Raw genomic sequence first — 16,557 nt, 5'->3', positions numbered from 1 at the left:
ATCCCCAGGATAATACATGAGAAGATCTAGAATGTGTTCAGCAGTGTCAAATGCTAAGTTCATTTGATACTGTACTTATTGTACATGTACCTGCCTAGTACAACATACATGGTGTAAGACTGTTCTGAAACATAAGATGGCTGCCAGGGTCCAGGCAGCAAGCATATCACATCCAGACATAGCAGTGTCCGGAAGAACAAAGAAAGCAAGCCCTGTCTCCTAAGGACTGAAGGCACCCCTTTCAAAGACAATTTCACTATCTTCATCACTCAGGTCTGAGCCACATCTGGCCTGTGGCTTGTGAGTACAGTGGAAAGATCATATCTTGAGGACCTCTAGATGTTCACGAACCCAACCACTGGCTCCTAGCAGAAGAAATAGAAAAATTGCAGTGCCCACCTTTGTTCTGTGGTAGTGAGTTTCCTCCTGCCCATCTGGAGCACTGAGGACCTGATAAGAGCTGGCCTTTAAGCTCCCTCTCCTCAGGGGCCAGCAATCTTTCAAAGCACATTGGGGACCACAGCAATAGTAAACCTGACTAGGATGCTGCCAGCTCGGAGGGACCCACACAGCTGACTGGGTTCCCATGCCAGCTGGGCAGCTCTCACTAAAGATGCTTTTAGCACCAAGAATACAGAATTGCAAAGAGGTGTTTGTCTCTAGAGGTGTTTTGTTTTTGTTTGAACAAAAATTAACCCTCAAAGCCTTGCTTTTTGTCTGCATGTTCACCTGTTGGACAGATTTGGGCTCTTAGTTTGTTTCCTATTTTTTGCTGACTAAAACCAACTTGAGGAGGAAAAGGTTTATTTGGTAGGTTATAGTCCATCACAGAGGGATGTTAGGACAGGAACTCAAGGCCATGGCGAAGTGATGCTACTGGCTTGTTTTCCAGGGCTTTCCCAGCCTACTTTTTAAATACAGCCCAGGATCACATGCCCAGGTGGCAGCCCCCACACTGAGCTGGGCCCTCCCACACCAATCATCAATCAAGAAAATTGCCCCACAGACTTGTCTACAGGCAATCTGATGGAGGCTTTTTCTTAAGGTTTCCCTCTTCCCAGATGACTCGGTGTTATGTTGACAAAAAAACCTAAACAGCACATAAGCTGCCTGGAAACCCTTCATCTTGAGTCTGAAATGTGGACACAGGTTGAGCAGAAGGATCTAAGTTGATGAGGACCCCTGGAACCCCTTAATAGGCAGTAAGGCAGGCCTGTCTCGTTGAGGTTGTCACTTTAGCAGCAAAGTGGCCTTTTGCAGGTGACTTCAACGAGAAGCTGGTGGCAGACTGCATCCCTCTTTCCAGCTTCTTGGCCTCCCTGTGTGCAAACTCTTAAGAGAATACTTGAAGGTCTTCCTACCCAGAGGAATTGCATGTTGATCATGTGGCTTTCATTGGCATATATGGTAGGTAGATATGACAAGGCCTGCCCCAAGGTTCTGTCATGACAGAAAGCCCTGTTGTTGTGGAATGGACAGATGGGACTCAGGTGTTCCCTCCCCATCCCAGATAAGCCCACTTGCAGACAGTGCCTGGGAAAACAAGGTGGTTGCTCCCAGATCCTGCTATAGGGTCTGTAGTTAGGCAGCATATTGCTACTTAGGAGGACCATGTAGCTAAAAGGGACAAGACTTTAATTTATGAAATAAACAGCTCACTAATTATTTTCACGAGAAAATAACATTTTGTTACTGTTAACATGTATTTATTTGAGGGGGTCAGAGGACAACTTGCATGGCAATGGTTCTGTCCTTTCATCATGTCAGTTCTGGGGATCCAACCTCGGCCAGCAAGGTTGATAGTTGATAGTGAGTGCTTTCAGTCATGGAGCCATCTTCCTGGTCTGTAAGAAATAAGAAAGAAAAAAACATTTTAAAAGAAAAAGAGCTCATAAAAGGATTAAAGTTTTTCAGTTAAATTCCATAGTAAAATTCCTGTTGGCTTTGTTGTTTGTTTTATTGAGACAGAGTCTTACTGTGTAGCCATGGATAGACTAGAACTCATTCTATAGACCAGGCTGGCCTCAGACTCATAGAGATTTGTTTTTGTCCTGATAAAGGTATGTACCACTACTCTTGGAAAAAAAAATTTTTTTTTTCATAAAAGAAAGTGACAGAAGAGCACAAAGACTGGTGTGATAAACTTGATGCCTGCCACGCTCTGCAGATAGTTCATTGGTAGTATGACCTTGGGCTTCTCAGTTTTGTGAGGTTTGGTTTTGTTTTAGGGCTTTTTTGCTTTTTTCCCATAAAAGCAGACAGGAAAGTATGACTAAAATCTCATTTAGCATATGCCTCCTGTCTTGTTTTCCTCATTAATAAATTTGGATCAAAATTTCCAAAGCAATTTTATTTTTTTTTTAAAGATTCATTTTATTATTTTAATTTTTTTGTGTGTATGGGTGTTTTGCCTGCATGTATGCCTGTGGACTATGTATGTATCCGCTGCCTGCAGAAGCTGGAAGGCAGCATTGGGTCCCCTGGAACTGAAGTTGGTATAGTTGTCAGTGACATTCTCATGTTGGCACTGAGAACTGAACCCAGTTCCTCTGGAAGAGCAACCATCTTTGACTGGAAAAATGGCTCAGCCACCTTTCCAGCTTCTTTTTTCTTTAGTTGTGTGTTGGATACTGCGTATGTGACTGCCGGTGCTTTTGGAGGTCAGAAGTCAGATTCTCTGGAGGCCCCTGATAGGCTTCCCTTTTCTTGCTCAGGGTCTAGAACAGACCACAAACCAGTAACAATCAAGAAACAATAGAGGTAGACTAGAGAATGGCTTAGCAGCTGCTCAGAAAGAGCACTGCTCTTTCAGAGGCCTGGAGTTCTGATAAAGAGCTGAGTCCTTAACATGGAGCTATTGCAGAGCAAGGTAGAAGAGAGCCAAAGCCTGGCAGTGACTTGGGACAGGCTATTGCTTTGTTAAGTTTTATGTTGTATGTAGTTAACAAACAAAAATCTGTGGAGAATTTCAGCAGCTGCCTCATCAGGTGACCACTTTCATTTACTGAAATGAGCAACTTATTCACTGAAAGCAAATAAAAGCAAATTATAAGACCCAGGGAGCTGAAATCTGAAGACTAGCCATTTAGCCAGCCTCCCTACACAAGGCCTAATAATGAAGTCCTCAGTGAAGGCCAACTGAGCTGGGGCACAGAGCTGTGGGCCAGGCAACAAGATGTGAGTGGCAGTCTGGTCTCATTTGGTTATCAGGTAGGTGGCCTTGTGCACTTTACATCTGAGCCTTAGTTTCCCTCCTTCATAAGTTTTCTGTGTGAGTATTTTTATTTATTTATTGTTTTTTGAGACAGGGTTTCTCTGTGTATCCCTGGATGTCCTGGCCTTACTCTGTAGACCAGGCTGGCCTTGAACTCACAGAGATCTTCTGCTTCCTTGAATGCTGTGATTAAAGGCATGTACCATCATGCCCAGCTGTGGGTATCTTGGTTTGGATCCTAAATGTCCCAGAAGAGCCCATACGATACAGACTTGGTTGTCAGCCTTTGGCAGTCACTGCTAGAAAGTAGTAGAACTTACAAGGTGGGGCCCAGAGGGTGTGCTCTGAATGGGCTGTTGGAACCTTGTTTCTCCCCTTTCCCTCCCGTTTGTAGGAGGTAAGCTGCTTTGCTCTACCACGTGTTACCACAGTCTACCTCATCCCCGGCCCACTGCAGTGGGTCAAGTGACATGGACTACAGCCATGAGCACACACAATCCTGACTTGGAAGTTGATGCATTACAGCTGTTCATGTGGTGACAGAGGAGCCTGTGTTGAGGATGCATTTTTCTCTTTCCTCCTTCTTGGGGGTCCAGGACAGCCACACTCACACACACACACACACACACACACACACAGTTTCTGTAGGCCTTAGTATTCTCTGCAGGACTTGTTTCTTGAATGGTCCCCAGAGCCACTTACCAGATACACAGAAGTAAATCAGTAATCAACCCAGTACTGACTTGTATAAGGGGAGGCTGATGGGCCAGATAGACAGCCCCACAGAGTAGGGCAGCTGGAGAGGCAGCCTGTGCAGTTCTCAGAATACACAGCTGATAAGACCCACTCTATAAAATTCCACATGATTTCAGGCCGAGTGGGTTATTTAATTTGATAATTAAAACCTATTTTATCAAGTCATGTCATAAAATAATCTAATCATAGTTAATCCTCATTGTGTTTCATCTTGTCAATGGCTTAATAGTGTCTATTTCCTATTAATAAAAATATACCACTAAACACAGGAAGAGAAATTACAGATGCTGCTGAGAGGAGCTATGAGTGGTACAGTTTCATCAGAGTTCTTAGGGAACAAACAAAAAGGTTGTTAAATCCCTCCTGTAGACAATAGGGATCCAAGGATGGTGCTAGGCCCAGGATGGGAAGTGTTTGGTGACAGACAAGGAAGGTTATTCAGGGGGAGGTATATGCGAATGGGACTTCCTCAGTGGACAGCATGGATGGTCAGTCCTGGGAAGAGGTACAGGGCTGTTTTGCAGGAAATCTGAGTTGTTGTCTCCTCTTTGTCCTTTTGTTGTCTCCTTTTGCCTTTTTAAAATTATATTTTATTATTTTATGATGTGTATAACTGTTTACCTGTGTGTATGTCGTGTGTATGCCTGCTGCTTGTGGAGGCCAGAAGAAGGCTTTTACCCCCTGGAACAGGAGTGCAGATGGTTCTGAACAGCTATGTAGGTGAGGGAATTGAACCCTGGTCCTCTGTCAAGGCAGAAAATGCTCTTAACCACTGAGCCATCAGCAGTTCCTGCACTTACATTCTTTAACCAGGTTCCCTCTGTGCTCTCCGGGCAAAAGGAAGAGGCTAGGCTTCTGATGTGGTATTGCCTGCCCTGCCAGACCCTCCACCTTGACCCTGAACCTCTGTGCTGGGGGTCTAACAGGACCTATTGGCTACACCATCAAGAAGCAAACCAGCCACCCTCAGATGGGGTGCAGTCATGTGGCCTTGGAGAGTCCAGACCTCAGAGCCTTAGGAAAGCTGGTGGCTGACCCCTCTCCCAAACTCCAAACTGATTAATAAGTCCATTAGTCAGGATTGCTGGTCAGGAGGCCTGAATGACAAAGTCAATAGTTGTCCCTCCCAGCCTGATTCTAGAGAGATGGGGGAGATGGCACCAGGGATTCTGATTGTTGAGAAAGGAGGGGCTCCCACCAGGGAGTTGTCTGCACACCAAGCTGGCTATACTGACTCTTCCACTATTCCAATCTAGACACACCCTTCCTCATGGCCACCCCACCTCCCACTGTGGCCTGCAGGGCTTCTCTAGCCCATGGTCTGTGTCCCTTGGCCCAGTTCATCCATCAGGAGAAGCAGCTGAGACATCTCCTCTTTTCTCCCCTTCTTTTCTCTCCTCCTGTCTCAATGCAGTGCCTGTACCCTCCCTGTTCCACCTGGGATCTTCTGATCATCAGCTCACATCATTCAGATAATGGGCAAAGTTGACTGGAATAGAAAACATAAGCAAAGAGAAAATTGAGTGGCCACTGCCTCTGACACAGGTTATACCATCACTTTGACATGATTGAACATTTAATTGATATATTATACAGTTTCATAGTGTTCGATGTTTCATGACATGTATACATTGAATAGTGGTGATCATGGCAATTATGACACCCACCACCTTCATCATTTGTCATTTTTGTGAGATGACAACACCTAAGATCTCCTCTTTTGGCCTCTTTGGCTCAAGTACATTACTGTCAGCTATGGCCTGTCCAGGTAGAGAACACCATAGAATATTCTTTCTGACACACTAACTTGTTCCTATTTGGTTTAGATTTATTGATGCAGAGTTACTTGCTGTAGTCTGGCTGGCCCAGCTCTTACTATGTAGCTCAAGCTGGCCTTCAATTTCACAGTGCTGGGATTATAGATGTGAGCTACCATACCTGAGTTGTAACTTGTTTCTCTTTAACAACCTTTCCCACACACACTCTGGCGACCCCTCTACTCTCAATCTCTTGGTCATCAGCTTTACATGAGGTGGTTCACCTGGCCAGTGCTTGGTTCATTTCACTTAACACAATGATCTCTAACTTCTTCCATGTTGTCACAGATGTCAGGATTTCATCTTTTTTATTATTATTATTATTTGTTTGTTTTGTTTGGCTGAGTTGCATTCCACTGCACAAATAAGCTACATTTTCTTTTGCTGTACATTAACCGGTAGGTTACCTCCACATCCTGAGTGTTGTGACCAGGGCTGCCAAGCTCCTGGTATGCAGGTGGCTCTTCCACTTGCTGGCTTCACTTCGTTGGATGAATACCTAGAAGCAGGATTGCTGGGTCATGTGGCACTTCTATTTTTAATTTTTTGAGGAACTTCCACACTGTTTTCCATAATGGCTGTACTAATTTACATTTGTTCTTCCAAGTTTTTTTTTCCTGTGTGAAATATACATATATATATATATATATATATATATATATATATATATCCACAGAGAGGAATATACTTCACACAGAAATGTCAGCAAGCTGTGGAAATAGTATAACCTATGTTCTTCATGAAAATAGCCCCTGGGCATTTGCTATGTCAATAAGTGTGGTCCCTATCCCTCAGCCATTCTTTATGTTTATTTAACACCTACTATGTGCATTATGTTTGCCTCTAGGTTTGCTCTAGAGTGCAAAGAATCTGTTCTTGCCTTAAGAATGCCAACAGTCTAACTGGAGAGAAAGATAAATCAAGATTCACAGCAATACCAGGACCTGCAAATGGGATATGCTCCCAGAAGATCATGTGATTAGGGACTTTGCCTGATCAGGGAGCACTCTCCAGGGAAGCAGTGGCCAGTCTGGGATTTGACTGACAGGCTGGTATTAAGCAAGGACAGAGGGGAGGCAAGGGAGCTACAAATAGTGGGAAGAGCTTGGACAGAGGCTCCTGTCTGAAGGGAGTTTGGCCACTGTGACTAACCAGAGTGAGAGAGAACACTGAGGTGGAGATGACACTGAGGTGTCAGCAAAGGCCAGTTGCAGGGCACAGGTGCAGCTCAAGGCAATCTCCTCACCCCCACTTCACTCATGAGCGTGTAGCCCCACACGTGCAGTCTATAATTCTCTACTCATTTCTCATCAACAACCTCTCAGACAGGGCCAAGGGTCTCCTCTGTGCAGGTCGCACCTCAAGCCCTTGCAAGGCCCCTCCCCCTAAGCCAGCCATACCTACTCTGGGGCTTCAGTCTACAGCACAGCAAAGACTCTGGTTAGGCAAGCCTAACCTGGAGGGGACCAAAACTGCTCTCCTCAAAGCCTCTTTTGTGAGAGAGCAACTGAGCATCCCTGTGTGGGAGGAAGGCACTCCCTGGACAGGACCTGGGAGGCCTCTGCCCCTCCCCAGTCTTCTGAAGCTCAGGAAGAATACAGACTAGACTCAGCTCGTGCCTGAGACATTCTGAGAAGGGCCTCTCAAGGGAGAGGTGGGGCTGAAGCCAGGTGCTAGGTTGGGATGGTGGCAAGAAGGGCTGAGGATAAGAGAGTTCTGGGGCTGAGTGATGAGGTGGGCCAGGCCTTCTACTGGCCTTCTGAAAACAGTAAAGAGAGTGGTAAGGAGAAGCCTAGGCCAGGCTGCTGCTTCCCATCTGCAGGTTCCAATCCTGGCTCCACTTCTCACAAGCTCTGTAACTCTTAGCAAGTTGCCTGACCTCTTGGTGCTGTTTCCTCGTCCAGAAAAATAGTGCCTTCATCAAATGCATGGATTTGAGCAATATATGAGTTAACTAAACAAAGAGTGTCAGATGTGTGCAGAATATTCTGCAAAGAAGAATTGCTGAGGTTTTGGATCATAAGTATCCCCCAGAAGCACACAGGCTAAAAACGTGGTCACCTGCCTTAGTACTGTGGGAAGATACAGAAACCTTGAGAAGCAAGGCCTAGGAGGTAAAAATGAGGACATTGGGGTTGCCCTTGATGGCAAATATTCTAACTCTAGCCCTTCTTTCCCTCCCCTCTTTCTTTGCTTCCTAGTTTTTATGTAGCAAACAGCCTCTGCCACTTATTCCAGCCATGACACAACTACAGGCCAGAAACAGCAGGGCTGAGCAGCCAAGGACTGATCCCTCTAAGGTCATGGGACCAAATAAGCTCTTTGTCCTTTAAGTTAGTCACCTTGAGTGTTTTGTCACAGCAATGGAGAGCTGACTTGAGAATTAACATCATTATCACCCTTACCACAGATGTCAAAGGCACAGCTGTCTATGCTGTCTGCAGCTTCATGGACATTTTGTGTTCTTTGGAATATTTTTTTCTTTTCAATTGGTGTATTTTGAACTTGGCCTTGTCATAAGAAAAAGCATCCATGAAATCACACATCTTGTGACTTGTCCTATTTTTTTCTACTGTGTATTGAAGCATACCTATAATCACTAAAGTGATAGAAGTGATAGTCAGGGCCATCCATGACGTTGTCCCAGTGCCAAGGCATATATATGGCGGCGTGGTTGGAACCCCTCTTTCTCCCCACTATCTTCACTTCTCCCTTGGCTTCCTGTCCTTAGAGGCCTTCCCTACCTTGCTTGCCTGAACTGCCCCCCCACCATCAAAGGGCAGCTGTTCAAGTGAATGTGCAGCTGTGTTTGAAGGGTCCGAGAGACCTTGGGACAGACACTCACTTTGTCTAAGCCCCAGTTTCTTTGGCTGCAGAATGGGAAGAAGGGAATATCTCATGCAATACCTAGAAATATTAAACGATATCACTCATGTGTGCTGAGTACCTGCTGAGTCCCCACCCACTGCTAGTGAGACTCACAGATGAACTTCTGCTCCAGAGCTGACAGTCTAGTGGGGGGTGGGGCTGCATAATAGACTGAGAGCCTACACTCCGTGCCACAAGAAACAGACAGCATGTGCAAAGGCCCAGAGGTAGTGAAACAAGAATCCTCAGTGCTTATGAACCAGCAGGGGCCAGTATGGCTGGAGGAGGGTAGCCAGGTTGAGGAAATCCAATTACACTAAAATTGCAGGTGGAAAACGAAGCCAAAAAATATTAAAAAAAAAAAAAAAAAGTACAAGCACATTCCATATTTTTGGGACACTCCTGTGCTTAAAACAAAATCATTTGTTGTTTATTTGACATTCCCATTTAGCTGGGCACACTGTATTTCATCTGACAACTCTAGGCTGGAAGGGGGAGGGGAGGGACATGACTGAATCAGCGTGGCAGGCAGAGCCAGGAAGGGCCCGAAGCTGGGGATGCAGCTAGATGTCCTTCTAAAGGTCTTGCTTAACAGCAACAGAGCCTAAAGCCTCCAGCAGGGCCAGGAGCTCCAGGAGGGGCTCAGTGGGGGACCCCACAATAAGCAGTTCCTGTCACCCACGTACAAACAGCCCCAGAGAGGATGAGTCATCCTGAGCAACAGGCAGGAAAACACTACATCCTGCTTCCAGAGGCGGAACAGCCCTTCTATAAATGAAGGCAGGGAGGGCACTGAGGTAGTAGGAGAGTGGGTTAAAATTAGCATAACTGTGTTCTCATAATTGACAATGCAGTAGACGCTGGTGAGTGGTAATGGGCTACTTCCTGGACCGAAAAGGGGAGCCAGGTCAGCTGCTTGAATATTTATGGAGAGTTGGGAAAGTTCCCCTGGGACTCCTCTGCCCACCTGCTTCTTGGAGGGCTGTTCAGGTCTCTCAGCTGCCATTGGCAAACCTCAGGCCTGAACTAACCTCCCTGGGCCTTGGTTTCCCCATGTGAACAAAAAGAAACCCTGTCTTAGGGAAGGTGGAAGAGAGATCAAATCCAGAGCAGGACCTAGAGAGATGAGGGGTAAGGCAGGGTGGCTGAGCTGTCCCTTCCAGAACCTGGGGCTTGTCCGAAGGCAGATAGACTCATGAGTGCCTGTCCAGTGAATGGACACATGAAGGAGAGATTTTTGCAAACCTTTTGCTTTTTGAGGGCACAGCTATTTTAAGACCTGTGCCTGGGCCCTGCTTGGCATTTCCATACCTCATCATATCAAACATATTAAAAGGCACCCACTTGCCTCATTAAATAAAATTTATGTAGAGCTACAGAAGAGTGGAGTTGAGATGCAATTGACTAGTTGACTAATGTTACGTTCTGTGGATATTTAATTAAACATTTATTCATTTTGACGTGTCAAAGTGGTATTTTTCTCCCTCCCTCCCCTACACCCCAACCCGGGTACATCTGTGAACTCCTGACAGGTTCCTGGTGGAGATGCAAGGCCCCAGGGCCCAAGGAAGGGGGCACTATCTGTGGCCTAGCTGTCCTTAGCTGTGCCTTAAATGTGACCAGCTGGCCTGCAGCCCTAGGCTTGTGACTGGCACCTGCCTGCAGGGTGGGCTCCTGGGAGCAGAGCTCTGCTAGCACCTGCCTGGGAGGAGAGGAGCCTGCTGAAGCCCAGGCAGCAGTTGGAAGGTGTATGTATTTTCCAGTGTTTTATGTTGGAACTTTAGAGCCCGAGTTGAAAGGAACATGAGACATAGCTTTGGGGAGATGAATGGACCATAAGCTACTAGTCCTCCTTAGAAATTTGCCCCTTATCAGGAGGTAAAATCAGGGTGGTTCTGGCCCTTCACCCAAGTAAAGACATATAATTCATCCCTCCCACAGTCTACCATGGAGTATGCAGCCCTGACATTCTGAAATTCAGAGGGAACTCTTCCCAGATACTGGCCAAACCAGGACTTGGATCCTTGACCTCCTACCCTTCAGAGCTGTGAGCGCTACATTTGATTTTAAAGAACCTGAAGTCTAAGGTATTAGCTTATGCAGGTGCCTTGCAGAAATAGGTGGCTAGAGTGGCAGCTGCAAGTCTGCCCACCAAGTTTGATGGGAGCCAGGATACAAAGAAGTCAATGGGAGGTCCCTCCACCTGCCTGAGTGGCCGGGCACATAGGAAGGGGGAGATCTATGATGACTCTAACAGGTACACACAGCAGGACATTGGACTGGAAGGCTGCATGAAAACTCCTTTAACTTTATGGCTTACAGTGTCCTTGGCAGTAGATATAATCATGCCCAATTTACAGCTGTGCCAGCAGAGAGCTGGTATGTAAGGGGTATCACACTTAGGAGCAGTCCTGTGGAAATCCTAGAACAAGCCAAAGTCCCTGAAATTACTGAGAACAGAAGCACCTTAAAAAGCATGGAAGGGCAAAGAGAGGCAAGCCACTCTTCTCTTGGGTCTCTGACAATCTTGCAATTATGTGAAAAATGCATCAGCAGGTACCAGCCTATAACATCTCTTCAGCACCAGAATGCTTAACTGGTTTTGTTTGTTTGAGACAGTGTATGTAGCCCTGGCTAGCCTGGAACTTGCTTGTAGACCAAGCTAACCTTGAAGTCTTGGTGATCATCTTGCCTCTAAGCTTCAGAGTATTAGGATTATAGATGTGTGCCACCACATCTAGTTTTATGTGGCACTGGGGAATTGAACTCTGGGCTTTGTGCATGGTAGGCAAGCATTCTACCAAGTTCCTCTACATTGCCAGCCCTTGAATCTCTCTTTTCAACTGAGAAGGAGCAGGTCTCAAACCCAAAGTCTAAACTGATAGCATTTTCTAACAGAAAACATTTTCCCTCTATCCCATTTCACAGAATACCTTCAATTTATGGCAAGTGACTTTGATTGTCATTATATACTAAGTACATACTGGTAAAAAAAAAGTTGATTATTAATTCATTTTATATGTGTATATTTGTGTGGGGTATGCACATATGCAGGTGTGTGGAGGTCAGAGAACAGCCTAGGGAGTCATTCTTCAGGAGCTGAATTCCAATCCAATAGGGTGCTCTTAAGCCACCTTTCTTTTTCTTCACATGAATAGCTGGGCTTAATCCAAACGTTTTGCCTTTTTATTATTTATTTTTATTTTTTAAGACAAGGTCTTACTATGTATTTCTGGCTGGCCTAGAACTCACTATGTAAACCAGGCTGGCCTCAAACTCTCAGAGATCCTCCTGCAGGTACTGGGATTAAAAGCATGTGCTACCATACTTGGCTGCCTTTTTATTTTTTTAATACACTAGACAGCCTGGCCTGGAATGGTGGCCCACCTGCCTCAGCCTCTCAAATAGTTGGGATGACAAGCATGCAACACCACATTCAGCTATTAGTCTTTGCCTTTTTATAGGTGAGGTAGGGACATTTATGTTTAATGTAGTTATCGACCTGTTTGGACTTATTCATCTATCTTCTTTTTATTTTCAATTAATCAACATTTGTTTATTGTTTTTAAATTGGTAAAATTGTCCCTCTATCATCTTGGAAATGATGCTTTCTATTTCTGCTCTTCTGTTACAGTTTTCAACACCAATGTATAATTTTATATTCATGTTGATGGTGTAACAGTGTGTGTATTCTGACTTGGGCATGATGAGTGTTGATAAATCTCCGAGTCAAAGGCCAGGCAAGAACAGTGTGATGTATGCTTGCCCTGTGCTAGGCACTGCCTTTATGTGCCTTTATGGTCTCCCTTGACCCTCAGAGCAGCCTGTGCGTGGGATTTAAGGTCTTAGCTATATAGGAGGAATGCTGGAGTTCAAAGAGCTGAACCATACAAGGGCTCTTCAGCTGCTGTGACAAGGCCAGGTATCCCAGTGCTGCCCTTCTGAGTGGCTCATCCATCTGCTGCTATGTGCATTTTCAGTATTCCTCAGGGAGTATCAGACACACTGTAGAGCAGAACAGAGTGGGAGCATTCATGTTGTGTCTTCTCATGCCTTCAACACCTCCCCCATGTGATTCCATGTATGTGTGTGCTTAATTGTATGTATATGTATATATGTGTATGTGCATGTATGTTCATGTATGTGTATATATGTATGTGCAAGTGTATATGTGTGTACATGGTTGTATGTGGTATATGCATTTATATGTGTATGTGTTTGTGTATGTGTATGTGTGTGGATGGTGTGTGTGTGTGTGTGTGTGTGTGTGTGTGCATGTATCTGTGTTCTAGGTGTCTTGTACCCCAGGAGCCTTGCATGATGCTTTCCTGCCCACAGGCTTTACTGATTTAGATATCAACCAGGAATTCGGAGGTGCCATGGCCTGGTGATCTCACAAGCTTCCCAATCATTCCTTCCCTGGTTTGTTCACTCCTTTATCTGCTGTTGAGAAGCTCTTGGCAGCAGTGGGTGGGAGCTATGAATGCAAGATTAGTCACATGGCCTTTGCTGCCAGAACCCAGTGCGGAGAGTGGGAGACAATCACAGAGCCTCAAGCTCAGGAGCAGGTCTTACTTTGAAAAGTGACCCGTGGACATGGAAAACAGTGTCTGGACTTCCTAAGCTGAGGCCGCTAGTCTGTTGTTATTTTGTAAAACTATGAAGTACCAATGGGAAATGTAGAATATATTTCCTCTGGGTTGGACATGACTTGGCTATCCTGAATCAAAGGTGATTCAGTGAGACCCTCAGGAAATTGACTGCAAGCCTTCCCTCCTGGAGGGAGGGAGTAACTCATGGGGCTCATAGGCTTTCCCAAGGCCTCTCCCTCCCAACATTATATAAACGGTCAACAGTTAACTAGGTAGATAACTCTTCATAGAAGGTGTCCTTGGGACTTCCTGGTGGCATAATTGTATTCTGGTTCCCATGGTTCTGTAAGTAACCCCAGCAAAATCATTGCTTCACTAACTGGACTTGAACAGAGTCCTTCCTTTGGTCTTGTTGAAGCCCCAGTGGGTGAAGGTTTACATTTTCTGCATCCTCATCAATGGCTGCTACTGCCTGCTGTTTTCATTCTTGTCACCGTACTGTGTGCCTGGGTATTTTATGGCTTGGTTTGTACCAGCAATGCCCAGCTATGTCAAGCATTTTTCCATGCCACTGTCTCTTCTTTTAGAAATATCTCTTTAGATGCTTTGTTCATTTTAAACTGTTTTTTTTTTCAACTTTTTATTGATTCTTTGTAAATTTCACAGCATGCACCCTAATCCCACTCATCTTCCCGACCCTTTGTATCTGCCCTCCGCCCTTGAAACCTCCCCCCAAGAAGAAAATTAAAAAAAAAAAAAAACAGTCTCATCGTGGAAGCTGCAGTGTGTCACCATGTGTCACACAGTATTTTTGTCCACACATCTTTACTTGCAGATGTTCATTGAAATGAGTCATTGGTCTGGTTTAAGGCCTCTGACTTCTGCTACACTATCAATACTGATCCTCACCAGGACTCCTTTTGAATATCCTCTTGTTGCCTTGTGTTGTGGAGATTCTGCAGCTTGGAATCTGCAGGACTGGCCACTTCACACACTCCAGCAATTCATTAGATGGGGTAGATGTTGGGGTAGGCCAACTTACAGCTTTGGTTCTGGGTCTGGGGGGTAGCTGAGTTGGTCAGTTCCCTAGCTCTCTGGCACCAGCAGCACCAGGGTGAGCTCTCCAGCACTGCCTGGGTTAGCTCACCCAATGCCAAAGCTGGCAAGGGGTGGGGCCAGATCTCCCATTCTCATGTGCTTCCTGGGCCAGGTGTGGGCCAGCTCCCCCAAATGCTGCAGCCAGTGAGGGGCAGGGTCAGCTCTGCTCAGCCCTTGTAGATCAACATGGTCCCAGGTGGCAGTCCACACCAGGGACATCTGAATGTCCTTTGGTGGTAGTTAGGATCATAAAAATCAACACACACCCCTGCTGCTTCAGGGCCACAGATCCAGTTATGGGCCTCAGTGGTAGCATGGGCCATTCATTTGTCATGATGAAGTCTTGGTCCCAGGTGGAAGGGCAGGCTACTCACATCCGGCTGTTCCTCTTTACCCTCAAGTCTCCAGTTCCATCTCTCTTCCTCTTCATAAGTGCTCAAACCATTCGCTTCTCTTTCTCTCCCTTCTCTCCACTACATACTTGTACATCATAGTGGATCGTGCTGCAGGCAGGCCATGTGGCTAGTGGGCCTTTTGGGTTGTCTTTTTTTTTTTTTTTAGATTTATTATTCAGGCATAGTTGCACACACCTGTAATCCTAGTACTCACAGGGCAGAGACAGGCAGAAGATAGATGTGAATTCAAGGCCAGTTTGGTCTATATAGTGAGCTTCAGGTCAGTACACCTAGAGCTATATAGTGTTACCCTGTCTTGAAAAAAATTATTTGCTTTTATTTCATATGTGTGAGAGTGTTGACTGCTTATATGTATGTGTGTGTACCTTGTGCATGGCTTGTACTCAGGAGACCAGAAGAGGGCCTTAGATCCCATGAAGCTGGAGTTACAGGACACAAGAAGAGAAGCAAGTACTCTTAACCTCTGAGCTGTCTCTCCAAGGCCCTTTTACTCACTTCTTTAATTAAGCTGTTTACATTGCTATTAGGTTATTAAGGTTCTGTAAATAATCTATATCCAAGGTCTCTGTCAGATATATAGTCTGCAAGTATTTTTTACAAGGCTTTTTTCTTTTGCTCCTTCCTTCCTTCTTTCCTTCCTTCCTTCCATTCCTTCCTTCCTTCCTCTATCTATCTATCTATCTATCTATCTATCTATCTATTTGTAGTGGGCTTTCATTGTGTTGCCCTGCCCGAGTTTGGACCTTAGCTTCTCCTAAGTAGCTGGGATTACAAGTATGTGCCATTAGACCTGAATGTCTTTTCCTTTCCTTTAATTTTTAAAAGTTGTACATTATGTATGTGTGTGTTGAGGGTGGGTGGGTTTGTGTATATGATTACAGGTGCCTGAGGAGGCCATTGCAGATGTCAGGTTCCCTGGAGCTGCGTTTACAAGCAGTTTTGATCTGCCTGATGTGGATGCTGCGAACTGAACTGACTCTGCAAGAGCAGGTCATGCTTTGAACTGCTGAGCTGGCTCTCCTGCCCACCTTTCCTTTTCCTAGCAACATCTTTTAAAGAATAAAGTTTATTTTCTGAGTTTAACTCATTGATTTTTTTCTTTAAAAATGTGGTTCTTGGTGGTGTGCACTTTTGATGCTATGTTTATTATTGCCAAACTCAAGGTCAAGATAATTTTCTCTTATTTGTGTCTACAGTTTTATATTCTTGTCATGTATGTTCAGGTTTATGATGTAATCCAAGTTGAGCTGTATAGAATGTGGGGTGCCTGGATCGTTCTTTGGCATATAGATAACCAATTTCAGTATCTGCTGAAAGAATCTCCTTTCCCTTGATTAGCTGACTTAGCTTCTTTGTCAGAGATTGGTCAGATATGCATAGATTTACTTCTGGATGGGCTTCTATGTTCTTAATTTATAGTCTATCTTCATACTCTCTATGATTATCCTTGCTTATTATAAGTCTTAAAGTCAGGTAGTGTGAGTTCTCTAACTTTTATTTTTTTACTTTTTACAATTTGAAAGGGTAGTTTTATTTTTAAAGATGGGACTTTCTTGTATATCATTATCCACCAGCAGAGTATCTAGAGTCATTGGGATGGCCAGAAATGTTCCCCACCAGATTTCCAAATGTCCTGGCGAGAGACCAGAGCACCTCTACACCCAAAGAGAATCTCCTATTTAAAGGAAGGCTAGCATCAGCAACATTAAGGAAGACAAAAACAAAGCCAGCCTTTTTAGGTTCTGAGAAAATAGATTTTTAATCTGGAATTCCATACCTAGCCAAACTATCAATCA

Source organism: Meriones unguiculatus, chromosome 5 (genome assembly GCF_030254825.1).
Source record: "Meriones unguiculatus strain TT.TT164.6M chromosome 5, Bangor_MerUng_6.1, whole genome shotgun sequence".
NCBI lineage: Eukaryota > Metazoa > Chordata > Mammalia > Rodentia > Muridae > Meriones > Meriones unguiculatus.
The sequence above is the reverse complement of the archived record's forward strand: the minus strand, read 5'-3'. Positions refer to the sequence as shown.